Raw genomic sequence first — 26,893 nt, 5'->3', positions numbered from 1 at the left:
TCAAAACTGGTTTCTCCTTCTCTGTGATGCTGACACAACCAAAGCAGAAGCAGAGGTTCGGGGGCCAGTAAAGATTTGGTTGCCTATATTCCAAATGGCCATTAAAATATTAACCATACTAAATACTCTGTAAAATTGTACAATTTTAGTCAACATACTAAAGAACATAAAACAACTTAATAAATTCAACAAAGACGTCAGCTGTGCCCAAATTTGTTCCAAAGCGAGTGAGAACACATAACTGACAAGGGCTAAGCCATCAGTTTATAAAATCCAACATGTTTAATACATTTACAAAATAGGGAAAAAATAAGTAAGTTACACAAGTTGCAATTCATTGACACTTTCACCCACATACCATGACACATTTCAGCCCGTTAAAACTTGCCCATCACTAAACATACTAACTTTTGCTTCATAACCTTTTGCTGATTGCAATGTACAAAGGGCAAGTACATTTTGTATGAAAATGCAGTTGCTGTACTAAGAGATTAAGTTACCGTATATATGTGTTTAAAAGTAGTTTTTTTTAGACCAAACGTTTAGGCAAAAAGCAGGGGACCAACTTACATAAGTAATACTTTCAAGAAGTTGAAATCCATGCATGTTGGATAACTTCTCTTAAAACATGGAAAACATTTATGAATTACTGGTAAGTCCCTGCATGCTTGCGGTAGGTTACCATGATGTGGAGATGCCGGCGTTGGACTGGGGCAAACACACTAAGAGGTCTAACAACACCAGGTTAAAGTCCAACAGGTTTATTTGGGCTTTTGCTACCAAATAAACCTGTTGGACTTTAACCTCGCGTTGTTAGACTTCTTACTGCGGTAGGTTAAGCAGTGGTAGGCTTAGACAAGATTTCTTGGGTGCGGTGAGGGCAAAACCACACTAAATCGCCATATTCCACTTTAAATCTACAAATAAAATATTCTTTCTCACTTTAATTTACTTTAATTGCAATGCCATCCTCTCCCATTGCAGGGAGAAATGAGAAAAAAGTACATAATCAAAAATAATTAGTAGATACTATTATTAATTGTAATTTCCTGACATTATGAACTAACAGGTTAGTTATCATAGCGTTGCCTGGTTTAGAGGCTGGAATTGGCAGAAATGCAGTTTCAGACCTGGCAACGCTGTTGGTAGCACTTTTTATTTTGCTGATGTCCTGCCTCTGAATGGGTTCACGATTGACAGTATTTCGCATCTCAAATAACCTTATAAGACCTATTATGAAGTATGGTATCAGAGGATATCTTGATCCATGCGTAGGTAATGTAATACTATTGGTAGTATGACTTTAGCATCAGGAAATTATAATTATCAGTAGTAACTGGTGAATTGATATAACTTGTATACCAAAAAAACATGGAAGTACATGTTTTCCCACTCTACTATCCCTCAAAAACTAGGGTCAACCTATACATGAGATATGTGAAAAAGTAAACATTTTTTGGCCAAGTCAAGGGTTGATTTTTACACAAGATCCACTCCTACTTATGTATATATGTTATCCTGAAATAAATGTTGGAATTTGTAAGATAATTCTATTCAGCTTTTTGAATCTAATTACAGCACTTCACCGATGATTAACAATTTCCTCCCTTCCTGTCCAGAATGCTCTGACTCATGGATGATTAATAGTTCCACGGGAATTCGTTCTGGTACCTTTTTGCAAATAACCACTGTTCTTGTCAATGCCAAGCAATGAGTCCCGTCACGTAGCAGTCATAATCAAATTTGACTCAACCATCACCTGACTTTAAGCAAGTTCTTCATAATATTCATTGAAAGCAGTAAAATCCTAAACACATGAACCCAATCCCCCTTAGATCCACCAAAAGTTTCACATTAGAAAGAAAGGCAGTTGGAAGGTTGAACTTGCATTTATATAGAGCTTCTGATGACCAGGGCATCACCAAGCTGAATCGCTCCTGTTACTTCACAGGCTGACCTACTTCCCAAATCTCTCCTCCAGCCACAACACTTAACCAAAGCACTCTCCCCTTCTCAGTCTCTCCTGGAGCTCTGATGCCTTGTCCAGCTCCTCAGCTCCAGTCCTTCTCACTGGGGTTGCTCTCTTGCGGACCTATGCCCTTCTTTTCTCCCCCCATCCCTGATCAAACTCACTACTCCTCCAATCACACATTCTCTTTCCCCCCCTCCCCACCCCTTTCACTCTTCTCTTCCAATTATAGCTGTATTTTTTCACACCACTGGGGTTTGATGCCCAATGTGGTCTACCTCCCCTCACGTTTATTTCACTAAGCAGTGCATTTAAGATTGCTACGTGGCCTTGTGGGTGTGCGTTCTAGAGGAAACACTGGCCAGGGCTCTTAGAGGTTCTCACAGCAGCATCTTTTAAATGGAGAAACTGGATAGAATAAATGGCGAAGTTGTTCATTGTGAGGACAAGTTTAGCCTGGCCGAAGAGGACAGTGGTGGATAGGGTCTTGCTGGAACTCTGTCCTCAGGTAGTAGTGAACAGTGGGCAAAATAAATGTTCATGAATGTTATTATGAAAAAAATGGCTGCTTTACGTAAAATAAAGAATTTGCATCTTCAGTGACCATTTAAGGATTTTTGAAGGGTAATCACTGTTATAATGTAGAAATGGCAGCCAATTGCTGTAATGTAGAAAACGTGGCAGCCAACTTGTGCACAGCAAGACCACACAAATACCAATATCAAGCCAGACAACCTGCTCCATTTGTGTAAGTTGGTTGAGGGATAAATATTTCCAAGGACACTGGGGTTAACTTCTCTACTTTGCTTTAAAATAGTACCAAGAGATCTTTAACATCCATCTGAGAGGTACAAAGAACAGTACGGCACAGGAACAGGCAGGCACTTCAGCCCACCAAGTCTGTGCCTCTTGAATCTAATATTTTCTTGCCTCTATGTGGTCCATATCCCTCTCATCCCTGCCTATTCATGTATCTATCCAGATGCCTCTTGAAAGTCATTATAGAATCTGCTTCCACCACCTCCTCCAGCAGCGCGTTCCAGGCATTCACCGCCCTCTTTGTGAAAAACTTCCCCCTTTCATCTCTTTTAAACTTTCCCCCTTTCACTCTCAACCTATGCCTCCGAGTCATTGACCCTTCGACCCTTGGAAAAAGACTCTGACTATCCATGCCTGTCATAGTCTTGTAAACCTCTATCAGGTCCCCCCTCATCCTCTGACGCTCCAATGAAAATAATCCAAATTTGTTCAACCTTACTTCATAGTCCATACCCTCCAAACCAGGCAACATCCTGCTAAATCTCTTCTGCACCCTTTTAAATGCATATACATCCTTTCAGTATTGTGGCAATCAGGATTCTACACAATACTCCAAATGTGAGCTAACCAAAGTCTTATACAGCTGCAACATGATTTTCCAATTCCTATACTCAACACCCTGACCAATGAAGGCCAGCATGCCATATGCCTTCTTGACCACCTTGTCCACCTGAGTTGCCACTTTCAGGGGACCATGGATCTGCACGGTGAAGTGCTGTACGCTAATATTTCGAAGGGCTCTACCATTTACTGTATACTTTCCTTCTGCAGTAGACCTTGAAAATCGCATCATCTTGGTGTACTGTTCCATTCAAAAGACCACACATTCCTCCATGCAGCATATCTTCAGCACTGCACTGGTGTGTGTTGGAATAGTATCACAGAAGTACAATAGCCCATTATACTTGCATCAGTTCTTTGAAAGAGACATCCAATTAGACCCACTCACTTTTCCTGTAGCTCTGTAAATTCTTCTTCAGACCCAACTAGCACTCTAAAAAAGAAATATTACCCCTTGCTTTTATACTCTCTCAGCGGAGTACTAAGTGTCCAAAGGGGGATTTGAACGCACAACCCTTCTAGCTCAGAAGGTTGACCCTGCAGCTTAGCAACTGTCTGTGGAATACATATTCTTCATCAGCCCATGAGAAGTTCCTACAGCTAAATCCGCATTTTGCTTAGACTTCAGCTGCGTTTTGACCTTCAACCATCCCAAATGCAATTCCTCTCTGATAATCCTTAAGGTAGAAGCTGATTTACGAAAAAGAGCTAATAGCATTGTGTACAATAGCAGCTATCATTACTTAAACTTGGCCTGATCAACAGAAAATATTTCAGAAAGCCATGACATAATAGTGATATGGTGCCCTCTGCTGTATAATCCACAGTATTTCTGTACCAATAGCATTGAGATTGTAAATGTGCCACCCCATTTAACTTCAATCGGCCAGACTTGGCATAAAAAAACAATGCCATCTTAACAATGCACCCTTGGTAATAAGGCGTTAATCAGCCAGAAAGTTCAAGGTGTTAAACAGATATATTACAGATTGTAAATCTCCAGAAATTGCTGATCGATTTATGGCTCTCCACCATTTGCTTTGCATAAGGACCATTTCATCTTTAGCCTTGGCTTTATTTTTAAGAACTTGATGAATTTGCATACGAATTGCCCATTAATCTCATCACAACAATTCAAGTCCTGAAACTAGGAATGTCCTTTATATATATGTATATATATATACACACACACACATAGCTGTTAATGTACTACCAATCGACAGCACCTTCCAAACCTGCAACCTCCACCACCTATTAACACAAGTGCAGCAAATAGCAAATCACCACCAACCCCGCCCCCCAACGCTGTGAACAAAATAACCCCTCGAGCCCAAAATGGGAACAAGTTGATTTGTTCAATCTCATGCTTTCTCGTAATCTCCTTAAATCTCAATGATTAAGGAGATACACTATAGCTCCCACCTTTCACTGAGGTCCTGGATGCCCTGTTGCTCTCACCAATTTGCACTTCCAGCAAAATGTGCAGAAAAATAATTTGTGCAGAAGGGTGCAGAGAAAGCAAAATGGCACATGTTGCAACATGCTTTGCCTCAGCAAGATCCAGCCCAATACAAATACAGACCAAAAACTTACAAGGGATCATAGTCAAAGAAGCACAGAATCAGAGTCATAGAGGTTTACAGCATGGAAACAAACACTTTGGCCCAATTTGTCCATGCCGCCCAGTTTTTACCATTAAGATGGTCCCAATTGCCCGCGTTTAGCTCATATCCCTCTGTACCAATCTTACCCATGTAACTGTCTAAATGCTTTTTAAAAATCAAAATTGTACCCACCTCTACTACTACCTCTGGCAGCTCGTTGTAGACACCACCCTGTGTGTGAAAGAATTGCCCATCTGGATCCTTTTGTATCTCTCCCCTTTCATCTTAAACCTATGCCCTCTAGTTTTAGACTCCCCTATCTTTGGGAAATGATGTTGACTATCTACCTTATCTATGCCCCTCATTATTTTATAGATCTCTATAAGATCACCCCTAAGCCTCCTACATTCCAGGGAAAAAAGTCACAGTCTATCCAGCCTCTCCTTATAACTCAAACTATCAAGTCCCGATAACATCCTAGTAAATCCTTTCTGCACTCTTTCTAGTTTAATAATATCCTTTCTGTAATAGGGTGACCAGAACTGTACACAGTATTCCAAGTGTGGCCTCACCAATGTCTTGTACAACTCCAACAAGACGTCCCAACGCCTGTATTCAATGTTCTCACCAATGAAACCAAGCATGCCGAATGCCTTCTTCACCACCCGGTCCACCTGTGACACCGCTTTCAAGGAGCTATGAACCTATACATGTAAACACATTTAACTTCAATCGGCCAGACTTGGCATAAAAAACAATGCACCCTGTTAATAAGGCATTAATCAGCCAGAAAGTTCAAGGTGTTAAACAGATATATTACAGATTGTAAATCTCCAGAAATTGCTGATCAATTTATGGCTCTTTGTTCTATAACTGTCCCCAACGCTCTACCATTAACTGAGTAAGTCCTACTCTGGTTCGATCTACCAAAATGCATCACCTCGCATTTACCTAAATTAAACTCCATCTGCCATTCATTAGCCCACTGGACCAATTGATCAAGATCCCGTTGCAATCCCAGGTAAACTTCTTCACTGTCCACTATGCCACCAATCTTGTGTCATCTGCAAACTTACTAACCATGCCTCCTAAATTCTGATCAAAATCATTAATATAAATGACAAATAATATTGGACCCTGTACTGATCCCTGAGGCACACTGCTGGTCAGAGGTCTCCAGTTTGAAAAACAATCCTCTACAACCACCTTCCATTTTCTGCGGCTCGGCTCCTCCCTCTGCAACTGGATCCTAGACTTCCTAACCCACGGACTGCAGTCAGTAAGGATAGGTAGCAACACCTCCACCATGATCATCCGCAAGGTTGTGTCCTTAGCCTCTTACTATACTCCTTATACATCTCTGACTATATGGCCAAATTCCCCTCCAACTCAATTTTCAAGTTTGCTGATGACACCACCATTGTGGGTCAGATCTCAAACAATGACAAGACACAATACAGGAAAGAGATAGAGAATCTGGCGAACTGGTGCGACGACAATAATCTCTCCCTCAATGTCAACCAAACGAAGGAGATAGTCATCGATTTCAGAAGCGTAGTAAAGGGCACGTCCCTGTCTACATCGATGGGGATGAAGTAAAAATGGTCGAGAGCTTCAAGTTTTTAGGTGTCCAGATCATCGACAACCTGTCCTGGTCCCTCCATGCAGATGCTATGGTTAAGAAAGCCCATCAACGTTTCTACTTTCTTAGGCGACGAAGCAAATTTGGCGTGTCTGCTACAACTCTTACCAACTTCTACAGATGCACCATAGAAAGCATTCCTTCCAGTTGTACCCCAGCTTGGTATAGCTCCTGCTCTGTCCAAGACCGCAATAAACTACAAAGGGTTGTGAACGAAGCCCAGTCCATCACTCAAACCAGCCTCCCATCCACTGACACTGTCTACACTTCCCGCTGCCTCGGAAAAGCAGCCAGCATAATCAAGGACCCCACCCACCCCAGATATACTCTCTTCCATTTCCATCGGGAAAAAGATACAAACGTCTGAGGATACTTACCAACCGATTCAAAAACAGCTTCTTCCCTAGTGCCATCAGGCTTTTGAATGGACCTACCTCTCATTAAGTTGATCTTTCTCTACACCCCAGCTATAACTGTAACACTTTATTCTGCACTCTCTCCTTTCCTTCTCTATGTATGGCATGTTTTGGCTGTATTGCACACAAGAAACGTAACTTTTCACAGTATACATGTGACAATAATAAATCAAATCAAATCTGTCATGAAGCCAATTTTTTATCCAATAGGCTACCTCATCCTGGTGTGGCACCATGTCGAATGCCTTCTAGAAATCCAGATACACCACATCCACCATTTCCTCACTGTCCACTACGCTCACAATGTGTTCAAAGAATTCCATGAAATTAAACATTACCTGCCTTTCATGAACCCATGCTGCGTCTTCCCAATGGGGCAGTTTCTATCCAAATGTCTCGCTATTTCTTCCTTGATGATAGATTCAAGCATTCCCCCCACTACAGAAGTTAAGCTAACTGGCCTATAGTTACCTGCCTTTTGTCCATCTCCTTTTTTAAACAGTGACGTCACATTTGCTGTTTTCTAATCTGCCGGAACCGCACCCCAGAGTCCAGCGAATTTTGGCAAATTACCAGTAGTGCATTTGCTAATTCTCCTGCCATCTCTTTTAGTACCCTGGGATGCATTCCATCAAAGCCAGGAGACTTGTCTACTTTTAGCCCCATTGCTTGCCCAACATAGGAACTAGAAGCAGGAGTCGGCCATTTCGCTCTTTGAGCCTGCTCTGCCATTCATTTTGATCATTGAATTCAATATCCTGATCCACACTTCTTCCCATATCCCTTGAGCACTAAGAGCTATAACTAATTTTTTCTTGAAATCAGACAACTTTTTGGCCTCAACTACATTCTGTGGTAATGAATTCCACGCATTCACCACCCTCTGGGTGAAGACATTTCTCAGTTCTGAAAGGAACTTTACCCTTATCTTTACCTCTTTACCCCTTATCCTCAAACTATGACCCCTTGTTCTGGATTCTCTCACCATTGGGAACATTCTTTCTGAATCTACCCTGTCTAACCCTGTTAGAATGTTATAAATTTCTATGAGATCCCCTCTCACTCTTCTAAACTCCAGTGAATATAATCCTAATCGATTTAGTCTCTCCTCATATGACAGTCCTGTCATCCCAGGAATCAGTCGGGTAAACCTTCACTGTACTCCCTTCATAGCAACGACATCGTCAGATAAGGACACTAAAACTGCACACAATACTCCAGGTGTGGCCTTACCAACGCCCTATACAATTGCAGCAAAATATCCCTATACTCAAATTCTCTTGCTGTGAAGGCCAACATACCAATTGCGTTCTTCACTGCCTGCTGTATCTGTGTGCTTACTTTCAGCAACTGATGCATGAGGACTCCAAGGCCTTGTTGAGTATCCACCTCTCTCAATTTGATCATTTCTAGGTCCTCACCTGCCATATCCTTCTTGCCATCAATTTTTGGCATGTTATTTGTGTATTCCACTGTGAAGACCAACACAAAATATCTGTTCAATGCCTTGGCCATTTCCTGTTATTAAATCCCCCTTCTCATCCTCTAAAGAACCAATGTTTACTTTAGCCACTCTTTTTCATTTTATATATTTATAGAAACTTGTGCCACCTGTTTTTATATTCTGAGCTAGTTTACTCTCATAATTTATCTTACTTTTCTTTATAGCTTTTTTTGTGGCTGTTGACCTTTAAAGATTTCCCAATCCTCTAGTTTCCCACTAATCTTTGCCACTTTGTATGCATTTTCTTTCAATTTGATACCCTCCTTTATTTCCTTAGATATCCATGGCTGATTATCCCTTTTTCTACAGTCCTTCCTTATCATCAATATATATTTTTGCTGAGCACTGTGAAAAATCACTTTGAAAGTCCTCCACTGTTCCTCAATTGTCCCACCATAAAGTTTTTGCTCCCAGTCTATCTTAGCCGACGCCTCCCTCATCCTATTGTAGTTTCCTTTGTTTAAGCACAAGGCACTGGTAGTGGATTTTACCTTCTCATGCTCCATCTGTATCTTAAATTCAACCATACTGTGATCGTTCCTTCCGAGAGGATCCCTAACTGTGAGATCATTAATTATTCCTGTCTCATTACACAGGACCAGATCTAGGATAACTTGCTCCCTCGTAGGTTCGATTAAACACTTTCGAGGAAACTTTTGCGGATGCATTCTATGAACTCCTCCTCAAGGCTGTCTTGACCGACCTGGTTTGACCAATGTAGATTAAAATCCCCCATGATAATTGCCGTACCATTTTTGCATGCATCAGTTATTTCTTTGTTTACCGCCCGCCCCACTGTGATGTTATTATTTGACATGAAGTATTCTGCAGTGGATAGAGGATGTAATAAAGGTACTGAAAAAATGTGCTTTTGTTCCCTTTTTCTTTCTCTCATGCCCACACGTCCATCCTAAGCTTGCTGCAATGCACCTGTGATGCCCAATGCAAACTGGAAAAACGTCTCAAATTCCGATTAGGCACATTACAGCCTTCTGGATTCAAAATTAAATTCAAAATTTTAGACTGTGAACTTTCCCCTGATACCCCTGCTTTATGTTTTTCGATGTCCTTGGCATGCCCCAACACAATTCCAATCCTCCCTCCATATGGCCACCTGTCCCTTGTTCAGTTTTGCTCCCACTGAGCACTGGCCTTTGTTCTCCTAGTCACACATCCTGCTATCATACTTTTTGCCACTATTAGCATTTTTCAGTCCTTATTGGCACCATTAACACACCTTTATCCTATGTCCATGACACATTTGTCAGTCTCTTCTTTGCTCTGACCTATCCCTGTTCTTCTGTTCAGCCCCACGTCCCCAACTATGCAATTCATTACATTTCTACCCCTCTTCAGTTCGCTCTGTAGAAGGGTCATACGAACTCTAAACCTTAACTCCGTTTCTCTCTGAGTTTTGATATGGAGATGCCGGCATTGGACTGGGGTAAACACAGTAAGAGTTTTAACAACACCAAGTTAAAGTCCAACAGGTTTATTTGGTAGCAAATGCCATTAGCTTTCGGAGCGCTGCTCCTTCGTCAGATGGAGTGGAAATCTGCTCACAAACAGGGCACAGAGACACAAAATCAAGTTACAGAATACTGATTAGAATGCGCATCTTTAGAGCTAATCAAGTCTTAAAGATACAGACAATGTGAGTGGAGGGAGCATTAGGCACAGGTTAAAGAAATGTGTATTGTCTCCAGCAGATATCCACTCCATCTGACGAATGAGCAGCGCTCCGAAAGCTAATGGCATTTGCTACCAAATAAACCTGTTGGACTTTAACCTGGTGTTGTTAAAACTCTTACTCTCTCTGAGTTTACCAGCATGTTCTGTTTCTATTTCGGATTTCCAGCATTCGCAGTATTTTGCTTTTATTTTTGTTTCAAACAAGGCAAAAGTATGAACAAATATTTGCAGTGTTGCATTCTGCAAGAGGAAAGGTGGTGGCGTAGTGGTATTGTCACTGGACTGATAAATCCCAGTGTTACAATGGGGACCCCAGGTTCAAATAACTCCACAGCAGATGGTTACATTTAAATTCAATAAACTTCTGGCATTAAGAATCTACTGATGACAATGAAAACCATTGTCAATTGTTATAAAAACCCATCTGGTTCACTAATATTCTTTAAGGAAGGAAATCTGCTGTCCTTACCTGGTCTAACCTACGTGACTAGAGATCAACAGCAATGTGGTTGACTCTTAAAATGCCCTCAGTTCAAGGGCAACTAAGGATGGCAACAAATGGCCCAGCCATTGATGCCCCATATCCACGAATAAATTTTAAAAAATTGAAATTTTTAAAAAATGATTTTCAAAATAACTGTAATTATGATACCTTCTTTGGTGGATAATAGAGATTGATTACTAACCTATTGGCCAGAAAAGAAACCAAGATGGAAGTTTAAAGGCAGAATTTGGAATATACAGGGACTAAGTTGGAATACTAATAGACTGCCAGTTTCCCTTTCCTATCCAGGTCATAATGAAGAGGGCGGTTTTCACAGTGAAAGACAATGTGAAACTATATTGTTCTGGTATCCTGTCGAGAGCCTGAGTGAGTAATGTGTCTATCTTTTGTCTTGGGTTTTTAAAGACTTAATTGAAGAAAACACTGACATTTATAAAACACCAGTGATCCATCAGAAAAGGCACACAACACAATTTCAATTATTATTTTATTTAGTTGGTTTTCTCTCTTATGCTTAATCCTTTCTCAATTTGGTACTCTAAAAATTGAGAAAACCTGTGGTATGACAACAATAACATACACCAACAACGAAAGTATGAGGAACCCACGAACTCTGTCACTAAGATCAGATGATCTGATCAGCTCCCTCTGCTAAGGTCCCTTCCACTGACTCATTGGACAAATCACACATCTTTCTCTAGATTCTCTCCCATCTCCCCTCATGCCCTCTCATCCGTGAAACATGCCCCCTGTTCCCTCTATGCAGTTCCCACCAAACTGTTGAGCACCCAACTTCCCCTTCTGGCTAACAATGTTAGTTGATACTGTTCACAGTGCTCACTCTTCAGGTGTTGTCCCTCTCTTATTTAAATCTGCGTCATTCTTCTCCTCAGGTTGACCAACCATCCTTGCCATCTACTACCCCATCTCCAAACACACTTTCCTCACCAAAGACCTTTAATGTGTTGCTCCGACTAAATCCATGCCCAACTTCTCTAGAACCCTTTGTCCGAAACTCTCTAATCAGGTTTCCATCTCTGTTACTGTAATTAAAAATCACAAATGGCATCCTATGTGATAGTAACAAAGATAGACTATCCCTCGTGTTTCTTGACATGTCTGCTGCCTTTGACACAGTTGACCACATCATCCTTCTTCAAAGCCTGAAGCAATGGTTTTCAGTCCCCGCTCCAAACTCCTTTTCTCTCCCTGACAACTATCTGAGACTGAACTAGGCTGTTTGCAACCTTGGTTCACCAATGTCCTTTACAGAAGGAAACTGCTATCCTTACCTGCTCTGGCCTACATGTGATTCCAGACCAACAGCAATGTGGTTGACACTGAAATGATCGAGCATTCCAATCAATTGTACCAAACCACAACAGAGAAGTCTGAAGGAATAAAACCAGAAGGCCAAACAAAATTAATTAAGGCACCAGAAATGACAATGGCACAACCAGCTCTGTTAATCCTGCAGAGTCCTCCTCAGTAGCATCTGTGATCTTGTGCAAAATTATGAAAGTTTTCCCCACAGACCAGTCCCGAAACAGCACAAAAAAGTCATAATAACTGAATCATATTTTACAGGCTACTCCTAGATACCTAGGCATGGTGATGGTATCTCCTGTCCAACCAGAAGTGACAACATAATGGCATTCAGTCAGGAGGGAGTTGCCCTACAAGTCCTTAACATTGACCCCAGACTCCATGAAGTGTTATGGCATCAGGTCAAACATGGGCAAGGAAACCTCTGACTGATAATCACCTACCAGCCCCCCTCAGCTCATGAATCAGTACTCTTCCACGTTGAACACAACTTCAAAGAATCAGTGGAGGCACAATGTACTCTTGCTGCGGAACCTCAATGTCCAACACCAAGAGTGGATCAGTAGCACCACTAGTGGCCAAGTCCTGAAGAGGACTGGGCCTGCAGCAGGTTGGGAGGTAATCAACAGGAGGGCGAAACCTACTAGGCCACCTTCTTACCCAATTTACTTGTTACAGGTGCATCTTGTCCAAGACAGTATTGGTAGGAGTGACCATCAGGCAGTTCTTGTGAAGACAAGATCGCCTTCACATTCAGGATACTGTGTATGTGATACTACCAACAAGTCAAATAGGCTAGATTCAGAACTGATCCAACAACTAGCCATCATTGAGACACTGTCAGACATCAGCACAAGTGTATGCAATCATAATCTGTAATTTCAAGGTCTAGCAAATCCCTCATTCTACCATTAGCATCAAACCAAGGGATCAAACCTAATTCAATGAAGAGTGCAGGAGAACATAGTGAAATGGGGTAATTGAAATAATTTGACATTAAATATTATTAGCTTTAAAGTAGGCAGTTGTAGTAATGAGCATTAACAGCTTTGAAGAATAGTTATTAGAGCCTTCTCTCAGCATGCTGGTGTGGGAAAGTAACAATCACAAATTTAATGACCTTCACAGGATGGGTAAGCAGTGTGATAAGAAGCACAGACTTCAGCCTCCAGTTTGTTAAATTACAACCGCAGCCTGTAGAATGCTGCTTATTAGAATTTATAGTGCAAGGGTGATAACCAAAAGAGATAATGTTACACAGCCTTGATATCAGGCAGACTGTAGGAACAGGGCTATGTCTTCCAACTAGGTATCTGAATAAAGTTTCAATTGCTGCAATTTCAAGAACTTCAAGAAAGTCAAGGGGCAGAGGTAAATGTAGTGGCTATCACTAAGGAGGTGCTAGGGAAGCTGTAAAGTCTGAAGGTGGATAAATCACTTGGATCAGATGGACTACACCCCATGGTTCTGAGGAGATTGTGGAGGCATTGGTGGTGATCTTTCAGGAATCAGTGGAGTCAGGGAAGGTCCCAGGAGGATTGGAAAAAGGCTAATGTAACAACCTTGTTTAAGAAGGCAGGGAGGCAGAAGATAGGAAATTATAGGCCAGTTAGCCTGACCACGGTCATGGGTAAGATCTTGGGAGTCCATTATTAAGGATGAAATTGCGGAAATGCATGATAAAATAGGGCTGAGTCAGCACAGCTTTGTCAAAGGGAGGTCATGTCTGACGAGTCTGTTCGAATTCTTTGAGGAGGTAACGAAGAAACTGGACAAAGGAGAGCCAGTGAATGTGATTTATTTAGATTTCCAGAAAGCCTTTGACCACGACACCACACAACCCTGCCACAGCAACCTCTGCAAGACGTGCCGGATCATCGACACGGATGCCATCATCTCACGTGAGAACACCATCTACCAGGTGCACGGTACCTACTCTTGCAACTTGGCCAACATTGTCTACCTGATACGCTGCAGGAAAGGATGTCCCGAGGCATGGTACATTGGGGAAACCATGCAGACGCTACGACAACGGATGAATGAACACCGCTCGACAATCACCAGGCAAGACTGTTCTCTTCCTGTGGGGGAGCACTTCAGCAGTCACGGGCATTCAGCCTTGGATCTTCAGGTAAGCGTTCTCCAAGGCAGCCTTCACGACACACGACAGCGCAGAGTCGCTGAGCAGAAACTGATGGCCAAGTTCCGCACACATGAGGACGGCCTAAACCGGGATGTTGGATTTATGTCACATTATCAGTAACCCCCGCAGCTTGCCTCCTGGGCTTGTAGAATCTCATTAGCTGTTCTGTCTGGAGACAATACACATCTCTTTAACCTGTGTTTAATGCTCCCTCCACCCACATTGTCTGTACCTTTAAGACTTGGCTGGTTGTAGGGATTCGCATTCTAATCAGTATTCTGTAACTTGATTTTTTGTGTCTCTGTGCACTGTTTGAGAGCACATTTCCACTCCATCTGACGAAGGAGCAGCGCTCCGAAAGCTTATGGTATTTGCTACCAAATAAACCCGTTGGACTTTAACTTGGTGTTGTGAGACTTCTTACTATGTTCACCCCAGTCCAATGCCGGCATCTCCACATCCTGCTTAGGTGAAGCAGGACAAATCAAATCTGGCCAATTACCACCCCAACAGCAAAATGATGGAAGGTGTCACTGATAGTGCTATCAAGCACCACTTATACAGTAATGACCTGCTCACCAATGCTCAGTTTAGGTTTTGCCAGAGCCACTCAGCTCCTGATCCCATTACAGCCTTGGTTCAAACATAGACAAAAGAGCTGATCTCTAGAGGTGAGGCGATTGTGACTTTCCTTGATGTCAAGGCAGCATTTAACCACGTGGGGCATCAAGGAGCCCTAGCAAAACTGAACTGGGGGAAAAACTCTCAACTGGTTGGAGTCATACTTAGTACAATGTTGTGCATTGTTCTGGTTGTTTTGTACTACATTGTACTGTAGGAGTTGGTTATTGAAAGCCAATCATCTCAGTGCCAGGACATCACTCAGGAATTTCTCAGGGTAGCGTTCTAGGCCCAACCATCTTCAGCTGCTTCAATGACCTTCCCTCCATCAATAGGTCACATGGGGAGGTGTTTGCTGATGATTCCACAATGTTCAATACTGTCCGCCACGACTGAGATACTGATGCAGCCCACATCCATTTGCAACTAGGACAACATGAACCTTGGACAGATAAATATGTTATGCCCAGTGATGTAATGTCCTACTCAGAACTTCAAACAAGGACCATGTTTGCATGCAAGCTTCCGGAATGGACTTTTAGCTTTGAAAATGGATACTTAACGACTTGACGTAAGATGGCGGTCAAAGCTCAGGTGACTTTGCAAATTCAACACCGACTACTTCAAGCTTCTGGAAAATTGCTAATTCAATCACCTCGACGGAGAGTCTCCCCCTTCAACATAGCTAGTCAATTGGGACTCCTCCATGGAATTCACGCCTGCCACTGTTTGCAGCTTATTCCAAACTCAAAATTGATGGACTTCCAGACTTCACGTTTCAAGTTTGCAATTTAACAAAAGGAAAACTGCAGAAAACCAGTTAACCATTGTGTAGCAATGGCTTTAAACTTGAAACCATTGAGTGGAGAATAGCAGTTGATCACATGACCAAAACTGGCTTCTGATGTCAAAATCCATTATTATCCAAAGAACCAGATTGGAAAAGGCAATCTACAAAGAACACCACTGCAGAATATCAGATGCAGGCAGCATCATCAGGGCCTGTTTAAACTTGGATGTTGCTGTTTCATAAAAGCCTCCTTGCCTGATTCCTAATCTAAATCCATCTGTAATGAATCCTGAAGATCTGGTAAGATCTGTGCTGAGGTAATTTTGGCCCTGAGGAACACTTGCGAGTTTAATTACCAACGATAATCACACTTTCAGTTGCCTAGGCCGCGAGTTCTGGAATGCTCTCCCCAGACATCTCTGCCTCTCTATTTCACTTTCCTCCATTAAGATACTAATCTTCCATTTTGAGCACCAAGGCTTTGTCTTCTGATCTAATCCAGCTATCTTTTCTTGCACTCCCAATGTGTTCTTTAAAAACAGTATTCTAAACTAAAACATGCTAAAATGAAGATCACTTTCTTATAAGAGAATATGTAAGAAGGTAGATTACTTTCCTGACCTTCACTTTTCACATTCAAAATCTATTGCCTCTCTTGAACCTCACTGGCCCAAAAATCCTCTCACTAACAATACTCTTTTTACTTGCCAGTCATTTGCCACTTCCTGCCTGACCCTCCTGCTCCCTCTTTCCCACTCTTTTCCTCCCTCTCGCCACCATTCACCTGAGCCCTGGCTCACAGTAAAGACTCGAAAGAGGGGCAGTAAGCAGAAGAGAGCAAGGGTGGCTGGTGAGGAAAACAGTGAACAGGAGGGTCAGGAGAGGCGATGAATGGGAGGGTTTAGGTTTAAAGTTTATTTATTATTGTCACAAACAGGTTTACATTAACACTGCAATGAAGTTACTGTGAAATTCCCCCAGTCGCCACACTCCGGCGCCTGTCTGGGTACACTGAGAGAATTTAGCATGGCCAATGCAGCTGACCAGCACATCTTCTGGACTGTGGGAGGAAACCAGAGCACCCAGAGGAAACCCACGCAGACACGGGGAGAACGCGCAGGCTCTGCACAGACAGTGACCCAAGCTGGAATCGAACCCGGGTCCCTAGTGCTCTGAGGCAGCAGTGCTAACCAGGGAGTAACGAGTGGTAGGTCTGGGAGAGGCAGTGAGAGGGATAGGTGGTGTGGTTAAAAAAGCATATTATGTGCAATTATAACTTGGATTTTGATGCATGCACAGTAACCGAGCGAAGAGGTAAATGGAGGCAGCACTAATTGGGCAAGCTTCGTAATTTACATGCCATGGAAAATGAAAACATGCTATTAAAATGAGCATTAAACAAGGTATGGCTACAGCTTATTTGGCTCAGTATCATATTGTGTTTTATAATTCATCTGTAAAGCACCTTGAATGTTTTATTATCTTAAAGGTGTTAAATTGTTATAATCCTAATAGTGACCGATAACTTTTAAAAAGAGATTAATTTTCCAAATGACCAATGGAAATAACCATAAGACAAGATTTCACGTATTTTTCAGGTTGTTATTGTAACAAATCAACTAAAATGAATATAAATATTAAATATTATTTAATAGACAACTAAAGAAATGGTACATCCGCATTACTAACTAATGCAATTGAGACAGTATTACAACTTCTTTCACTGGGCACTACACTATGCAAATTTAGAGCTTCTTCTTCTTCTTAGACAGTCCCTTGGAATCAGGGATGACTTGCTTCCACTCCAGATAGTGGATTCTGAGATGGTGGTGCAATCCAATGCATAATCTGTGAACTCTGCCACATACAGGGCAGGTGGTGCTTAAAGGATCGAGCAGACGAGGTGTTTGGAGGTTTGTGCATTCACTCTGATGCCTCGACTTTGCCTCAGTTTGCACCTTAGTTTCTTGATGTGTTTGCTGCCTCCCCCAAATAGACCTTTGTTATTTTAGTCGGTTGCAAGACAGGGATTGCCATAAGTCAGTGGAGATGTTTGATGTGTTTAGGGATGACCTCAAGTCATCCCTGATGCATTTCCATGGTCCTCCTGGAAGTCTACTACCATGACAGAGTTTCAGGTAGAACAGTTGCTTTGGGTGTCTGGTATTAGGCATGGATTTGGTTTTGAGTAATAAGCCTATGAGAAAATGTGCCTTTTACTAACCACTGGGAAACTAAGGTCTTCTTCCAATCAGCTTCCACAGCACAACACCTCTCCTCTTGTTGATCAAGATCAATGGTGGGATACTGAAAAATGAGAGCCAATTTATCTATCTTGGAATTCTCCCTAGACGAAGGCAGGTATAGACAAAGATGAATTTCAATGTCCCAAATCAACATTCAGCCAACTGAGAAAAAGAGCATTTGAGGATCAGGATCTCAAAATTGAGACCAAGGTCATGGTTTACTGAACAGCAGTGTGGGTTTTGGAGACTTGGACAACATTTACCAGGTACATCAAAGCACTGGAGAAGTACCACCAGCAGTATTTTCACAAGATCGTCCAAATTCGGTTGCAAGAAAAGGCGTTCCAACAGCAGCGTCCCAAGCTAATCACATATGTCTATAGCATTACAAGGTCAAGTCCCAAGTTACTCTCAGCTTTCTAACAGGCTTACTTCTCCCTACCATTCCTGGTCGAATCTTGCAGTGTCCTTCAAAAATTATTCCACTCAGGCTGAGTATTCAAGAACCAACTTCCTCCAACAAGACCCACACCTTGTTCCTTAAATCACCAAAAGTCCTATCTGTTGTTGCCTTCTTTCCGAACAGAAAACCAGATGTCACCAGCATCCTGCCTGATTGCAAAGACAAAAACAGTTATTTCCTGCTCTTCAGAGCAGTCGATGCACTCTCTCACTCTGTGTTCAAAACACAGCTATATCTTTTTCTGTGTCAAGATGTAAAAACTGTCATCTGATTTTCAATATCTTTTGTTTTGGGTTTATTTGGGTTCATTAAAAAGCAGCTCACATGGGCCTGTCTCTGGGCAGAGGTTTAGTATGACCTCCATCCCCCTGCCGCTTACTGCCACATCCTCCCTCCACACCTCTCACTCCATCTAGAACATTGTAATGAACAAAGCATCGTAGCTGTGAGGGACAGCTCGGTGGATAGGATATTGGTATGTAGATAGGCTGGAAAATTGGGCGGGGATCCTGGATTCAGGATTCAATCCTGGACCGGGGAGCGGCGCGGGCTTGGAGGGCCGAAGGGCCTGTTCCTGTGCTGTATTGTTCTTTGTTCTTTGTTCTTTGTTTCATGTTAAGGTACATTTTAAAACAATGGTTTTGGAAATTCCACATTTTTAACTATAAACTGTATTAGAAACAAGCTTATACTAATTAATACTTAAAATAACAATGATCTGCATCATGATCATACGACAGACATTGCATAGGAACAGGTTTGCGTTTTCCAGATTTATTTTTTCTACCTATCTATCGTCAGTTTTACCCTATAATTCTCTAGAACCAAGGCATTATAGAATTGTTCTAATATTTGGACAGTGCCAAGCACAAACCTTGAGCTTGTGTATTTAGTTAAATTGTTTAATTATAGTGGACAAAACATTTTTATGCTCACTTTAATAAAAACTAAATTCAATTAGAAAGTTACTCGCCAGAACTAAAGATAGTTTGTTTAACTTCTCAATAATTCACCAGCTCCATATTGCTCATTTTCCTGTTCTGAATTTATTCTTGCATGACTTTTAGTTGTGGTCTCATTTTATTAGTCATTTATCACAGAAAACCGAGGGTCATGGTAAACAGTTGATCTACATTCTGGAAAATGACAATGGTACTCTTTAAGGTTCAAAGCTAGGACTGCTGTATTAATGTATATATATTATTTACATAACACACATGCACACAGAGTAGTCTGCAAAGTATATACCAGCCATTGCCAGTCCATTGTCCTTCCTTTCAGTAATGTTTCCCATTCCATCATAGTCAACGCACACCTCATACCATCGTAGTTAACTTTATTGAGATTCAGGAGCCTGGTTTCAGAATCAGCTACCTCATTATCCACCTTGATAAAGAATTCTATTGTATCATGGTCACTCATCCTCAAGGGTTCTCTCACAACTAGATTGCCATCTAATCCTTTCTCATTGCACAATACCTAGTCCAAGATGGCTTGTTTCCTTGTTGGTTCCTCAACACATTGGTCCTGATAATCATCCCGTACACACTCCACAAATTCTTCCTGTATTGTACTGTGACTAATTTGATTCACCCAATCTATATGCAGATTAAAAAGTTACCCACAATCACAGATATTCCTTTATCACCTGCATCTCTAATCCTATTCCCAACATTACCACTGCAGTTCAGTGGTCTATCACCCCCATAAATGTTTTTTGCCCCTTGGTGTTTCTTAACTCGACCCAACAGATTCCACATTGTGCTAATATCTTTCTTCAACATTGTATCAATATCTTTGATCAACAATGCAACTCCACCACCTTTTCCTTTCTGTCTGTGCTTCCTAAACATTGAATAGCCCTCAATATTTAGTTCCCATCGTTGGTCACCTTGGAGTCACGTCCCCGTAATTCCAACTATATCATACCCCTTTACATCCATCTACGCAATTAATTCATCCATTTATTTCGAATGTGCCAAGCATTCAAAACAAAATCTGAAGGTTAATTGTTTTAACGTTCGTTGTCCCATTCCTACTATTTTTTACTGTGTGCCTATCTGATTCTGGCCTTTGATTTCTCTGCCCATCTTATTCTTATTCTCCTTGCAGTCTTTTATCTTGTTCTGGATCCTTACATGGGTTGGCTTGTTTTCACTTGAATGTCGGAGGCTGAGGAGCAGCCTAATAGAAGTTTACAAAATTATGAGAGGCATGGACAGAATGGATAATCAGTCTTTTTCCCAGCGTAGAAATATCAATTACTAGGCGACATAGATTTACGGTAAAAGGGGAAATATTTAAAGGAGATGTGGCAGGCAAGTTTTGTTTTACACAGATGGTGGTAAGTGCCTGGAATGCGCTGCCAGCGGTGGTGGTAGAAGCAGACACAATAGCAATGTTTAAGAAGCATCTTGACAGATACTTGAATAGGCAGGGACTAGAAGGATACAGATCGCGTAGAGGCAAAAAGTCTTTACTTTAGGAAGGCGTCATGTGTCGGTGCAAGCTTGGCGGGCTGAAGGGCCTATTCCTGTGCTGTACTTTTCTTAGACCTCTTGTTCTTCTCTGCTCTTTGTTATTGGATATATTTCTTACAAACAATGAATCACAGAATGATATTTTAACAATTATAACCAATAGTAGTAGTAAGTACCCATCCAACCAGCTGTTCAGATTTCCTTCGGAAATGTAAACATGCACTCTGCTCTTAGTCTTTTAACCACCTAGTACTGCTCTTAGATTCACTTTTCCTTTACTCCTTTATCCTAGCTTAATTCTGTAATTGTTATTTTGTTTAGTTATTTAAGTTTCAACTATTTAAAGATGGTCCCGAATATCAATTAGTCACCAATCAGCTTACTGCTCGCCTGTGACATCACTCTTGGATTTTTAAAAACTGGACAGTGTCCCTCGCAGGTTCCTGAACCTCACGCTCCCTTCATCCTCCGCTCCCAGGACAGTGTCCCTCGCAGGTTCCTGAACCTCGTGCTCCCTTCATCCTCCACTCCCAGGACAGTGTCCCTCGCAGGTCCCTGAGCCTCGTGCTCCCTTTATCCTCCACTCCCAGGACAGTGTCCCTCGCAGGTCCCCGAGCCTCGTGCTCCCTTCATCCTCCGCTCCCAGGACAGTGCCCCTCGCAGGTCCCTGAACCTCGCGCTCCCTTTATCCTCCACTCCCAGGACAGTGTCCCTCGCAGGTCCCCAAGTATCGCGCTCCCTTCATCCTCCGCTCCCAGGACAATGTCCCTTGCAGGTCCCCGAGCCTCGTGCTCCCTTTATCTCCGCTCCCAGGACAGTGTCCCTCACAGGGCCCCGATACTCATGCTCCCTTTATCCTCCGCTCCCAGGACAGCATCCCTCAGAGGTCCCTGAGCCTCATGCTCCCTTTATCCTCCGCTCCCAGGACAGCGTCCCTCGGAGGTCCCTGAGCCTCATGCTCCCTTTATCTCCGCTCCCAGGACAATGTCCCTCGCAGGTTCCTGAACCTCGCGCTCCCTTATCCTCCGCTCCCAGGACAGTGTTCCTCGCAGGTCCCCAATGTAATATGATTCATTTTGTATTTCAGTATGACAAAAAATTGACTCTCACGACACTGCATATGGCAGAAATTAATAATAAAACAACACTGCAAAATGCACATAGCAGACAGATAAATAGCAAATTCTGGAATTCTATATTTTCCAGCAGTAACAGATTTAAAGTAATTGGTCGAAGGATTAGGGAGGACATGAGGAAAAACCTTTTCACCCAGAGGGTGGTGGACATTTGTAATTCACTGCTTAAGTTGGTGGTTGAGACTCAAATGCTTAGCTCATTAAAAAGATACCTCGATCTGCATCCAAAGTGCTGCAACCTGCAAGGACACGGATCCAGGTGCTGGGAACTGCAATGAATGGCTAGTTCTTTTTTCTCTTTTTTGGCCAGTGCAGACCCAATGGGCCGAATGGCCTCTTTCTGTGGTTCTATGATTTACAAAATGGGCGGGGTGGGGAGATAGCAAACCAGACCATATCTGGTCTAATAAAAAGTATACATGGCAAGGCTCTTCATTGGCAGTCAGAAAACCCAACAATTATGTAGAATAGATTTTACAAGATATTTAATGAGACATTTCCAGGCACAAGGGAATTTTAAATCCCACACTAACTGTAAAAAAAAGTTACATCAACAAATAAAATAGTTAAAATCTTATCAAAAACAATCTTTTCGCACAAGAGGATTACCTCTTGTGGACATAGTGCTCTTCCAATTAGAAGCAAAATTAACTTCCTGTTTTAAATAGTGAGAAGTAGAAGTTGAAGAACAGTGCAGCAGGGTGACTAGGAAAGATCTTGTAAATATTCAAACCGCACACATTCATTCTTCTTGAGGGATTATCCAACGACTCACTCCACACATCAAGCAAATCTTATCCCAGTCAATAAGGCTTTTTATGATCAAAGCGATAAGGGTGTGGTCCAGGATGGCTCGTTCTTAATTTTTTTCTCTATCCTGCAGGAAAGGGTGAATCATGGGCCTGGTTCCTCTTGCTGATTAAAATTGAAAACAAAGAATCATGGGACAAGTATTATCATAGAATCATACAGTGCAGGAGGAGGCCATTCGGCCATCGAGTCTGCACTGACCACAATCCCACTCAGACCCTATACCCATAACCCCATGCATTTACCATAGCTAGATCCCCATGACACTAAGGGGCAATTTAGCATGGCCAATCCATCTAACCCGCACATCTTTGGACTGTGGGAGGAAACCGGAACATCTGGAGGCAACCCATGCAGACACGGGGAGAATGTGCAAACCCCATACAGACAGCGACCCAAGCTGGGAATTGAACCCGGGTCCCTAGCACTGTGAGGCAGCAGTGCTAACCACTGTGTCAACATGCCGCCCAATTATATTATTCGTAAAATTATCCAACAGTTGGGAGGTGGCTGAAAAGCCTGAATTGATGCACCCATACCACCCAAGTACACTGAGATCATAAACCACAAACATTCATTTTGTTGTACATTTAAAGTGATTAATGTACTAATTGGGCAAACATGTCAGAGGAAAATTTTAACACTACTTACTACCCAAAGGGCTGCTTCAAGTTTCATCAGTAGAATTCCTCACTGGGTGATGACTGCACCAATACTTTCAACGGCAAAACTACTTGCATGTTCTATCTTGAGACTTAATATAGTTATTTTGTAAAACCTTTAGTGATGACACGTCAAACCACTTCCTACTTCACTGTGCACTGCCTCCTGTGACATTGCCACCTAATATGGGAAATGTCAGCTACTATCTACATTTGAAAATTGCTCTCCACCTTCTGTTCAAATTTATTTTAAAAATGACATTGCTGCTGTTGCCAAAGAACACAAGCTAATCGAATAACATTTTACCTTCCGGACATCAATCATCTTCTAATCATAAATATGCTTATTCACTGCAACATCATCTTCCTGTTCTGCATTTGCCCCCAGCCCGAATGTTGGGCAGTAACGCGGGCAACATTTTGCAGGAATGATCACACAAGCTTTTCTTTAATTTAAAGCTTAAAGTTCAGGAGCTTTTATTTCATAATTCTGATTTACGAGGTTCTGTAAAATTACATCTGGGTTCACATTCCCTAACTTTGACATAATTTAAACAAATGCATGAAGACACTTCTTCATTTCTCTTTATGGTGGTAACATACTTCTCGCAGAGCCATTTCACCATGTTTGGTTTTGCTGCAGCTGCTTGTACAGGCTCTATATTTTCACAAACACACAGGGCCGACTTGCTGTTAATTACCGACAGACCAGCCATTTACTGAAGGACAGACCAATACGTTTTGTGGAAGAGGAACAGCTGTATTTAAATAATGACTTGAATTCAAATATTTGCATTAAAATTTACTGTAATTAATGGCCAAATAATAAGTTGCCCTTTGGCACAATTCTTTCAAAAGCAGTTCTCTAAATTCTGCGGAAATTATTCTTGCGTTTATTCTTGTACAATACCACTGTTGCTGGAAATTATTTATTGCAAGTGTAAAAATTTTCTTGCATACATGTGTATATATTAAAGCGAACCAAGCAGTATATAAAAACCCGTGAACCGACTGTCATGGGGAGCACTGGCATTCTATATCTGGTGGAATAATGACACACCGAGGCTTCTGGCCTCTGTGCCGCAGTTTCAAACCCCCTGCACCTCCTCAAATAGTGTTTTCTTATCTGTCTGTTAACTTTACCAACCAATGAAATAAAACAGTTTTTGATTGCTTTGCATTTAGTGAACGTGCATGTTAGCTTAACAGAATGTGCTTATCATCACTTTGAGGTGAGACTTTACATTGGCTTCCTGTCGAAAAGACCTATTATTGTAGTGTTTTTGTTTGTAATGCCAAATTCCGATATTTCATTTGTTAGGAAACCAAAGGTAGTTTTAAGGAATTTATATTTGTATGGGTAAACATGAGGAATAAGGTGTAGGTTTAACTTAATGTTTCTGTGCCTGGAAGGGAAATGTAGTTAGATTTCATGCAGAACAAAGCTTTGTCTGTGTAAGGGTTAGTTTCAATTCCAGCTGAGATACTATTGTGTTCAGAAAGATACGGCATGAAGAAAGATAGTTGCTTAGTAACTAGAGGGTTTCTGTAAGGGGTGCTTAGTTATGGCTGAAAATTAGCAGTTGGAGACAAATAATGAAGCAGTGAGCCACCCTCTCTCAACAATGCTAAGGGAAGCTAATGAGGAAACAGTACTTTTAGGTTTGTTGTAAGAAAAAAACCTTACAATGGAGTAATGCTTCAGACAACCAGTGTCAAAGATCTGAAGAGCAACTAGCTAAGAAGCTATTGAAATGAAGAAAAGTTTCCAGAAGGTCTGGAGTTAAGGGAAGAAATAAGAAACTGGGAAATAGAACAGAATTCTGTTCAGGGACACCAGAAAAAGCTGAGAAGAAATCGATTGGTGAGGAAACGAGAGAAAGGCTTTCTAAAAATAATCCAAAAGTTTGAAATGTCTTACTATGGTCTATAAATAAATTAAAAAATAGTGACTGGGCATTAGAATTGCTCTAACAGTGAAAACCTTGAAAAGATTAATCTGAAATCCAGGCACAGACTTGCTGCTAAAAATGAGCAGAAGCTCTGGTCAAACAGGTCTTTTAGAAAACGTGAACTGGCTTTTGGAATGCGGATTGCTAAGTGAATATGTTGCTACGAGAGAAGATTTTTAAAAGAGTGTTTTGGGAGTGGTGTTTGGAAACCCTCATATGACAATCATCTTGGGATCCTGGGGGGCGGGTGTGATTTGGAGGAGAAATCCACAAACACTAATTTTGTGTGCTAACGAGACCACTGCAGTTTCAAACCAACTGTGTCATCCGAGTTAATTTTAAAACCTGCGTGTATTAATTAAGCTAAAGGAGGAGAAAAGTATTGTATTATAATCCATTTTTTTAGGTTTAATAATTTTTTGTTGTTAAAGCTAATTAGCAGTCCTGTGACTCTGCTCCTCCATGTTTGATAAAAAAATTAAAATAAAAAGTTACGATCTTTTGAACCATGGTTCCATTCTGGGATCTTCCATCCAGTTACGTCAACTGGGATCGTAAAACATTATATTTTTAAATTTGTAAATATATGTTATTTGAGTTGGTAAAGGCTCTGTATTTTGATATTTTACTATTGAGCTGTCTCATTCCCTTTTAGCTTAGTACCTATGTTATGGACACCTGGTTTAAGTTGTTTTGAAAAGCATAGTTTAATTATTACACAGTTAACAAATTACTTCCCATTTGTTCAAAGTAGTTGGGAACAGGGTGCTGATGGGGGGTTGTACAGAATTCTTAGTATGAGGCCCTTCATTTTAGTTTTACTATATTAAGTCGACTAGGTTAATTATAATAAGAACATAAGAAATAGGATCAGGAGTAGGCCATCTAGCCCCTCGAGCCTGCCCCGCCATTCAATAAGATCATGGCTGATCTGAAGTGGATCAGTTCCACTTACCCGCCTGATCCCCATAACCCCTAATTCCCTTACCGATCAGGAATCCATCTATCCGTGATTTAAACATATTCAACGAGGTAGCCTCCACCACTTCAGTGGGCAGAGAATTCCAGAGATTCACCACCCTCTGAGAGAAGAAATTCCTCCTCAACTCTGTCCTAAACTGACCCACCTTTATTTTGAGGCTGTGCCCTCTAGTTCTAGCTTCCTTTCTAAGTGGAAAGAATCTCTCCACCTCTACCCTATCCAGCCCCTTCATTATCTTATAGGTCTCTATAAGATCCCCCCCTCAGCCTTCTAAATTCCAATGAGTACAAACCCAATCTGCTCAGTCTCTCCTCATGATCAACACCTCTCATCTCTGGTATCAACCTGGTGAACCTTCTCTGCACTCCCTCCAAGGCCAATATATCCTTCTGCAAATAAGGGGACCAATACTGCACACAGTATTCCAGCTGCGGCCTCACCAATGCCCTGTACAGATGCAGCAAGACATCTCTGCTTTTATATTCTATCCCCCTTGCGATATAGGCCAACATCCCATTTGCCTTCTTGATCACCTGTTGCACCTGCAGACTGGGTTTTTGTGTCTCATGC

The 26,893-nt window shown here is 41.7% G+C and overlaps 1 protein-coding gene across 5 annotated transcripts in view; it reads right to left on the bottom strand.

The window, feature by feature from the left end:
* The window catches only part of LOC144499698 (LIM and senescent cell antigen-like-containing domain protein 1), a 118,985-nt gene that overhangs the window by 63,766 nt on the left and 28,326 nt on the right, over positions 1-26,893 (bottom strand). The window contains exon 1 of one of the 5 annotated variants that reach the window (XM_078221995.1): positions 23,379-23,559. The exons of 3 other annotated variants lie outside the window; for them this stretch is intronic. The gene's annotated coding sequence lies outside the window, so the exon portion shown is untranslated. Of the gene's footprint in view, positions 1-23,378; positions 23,560-26,893 lie in introns of those variants that run through there. One more of the 5 variants, XM_078221993.1, reaches the window with a different exon arrangement.

The sequence above is a fragment of the Mustelus asterias genome, chromosome 10 (assembly GCF_964213995.1).
Source record: "Mustelus asterias chromosome 10, sMusAst1.hap1.1, whole genome shotgun sequence".
Lineage (NCBI taxonomy): Eukaryota > Metazoa > Chordata > Chondrichthyes > Carcharhiniformes > Triakidae > Mustelus > Mustelus asterias.
This window is presented reverse-complemented; position numbering and strand designations above follow the sequence as displayed.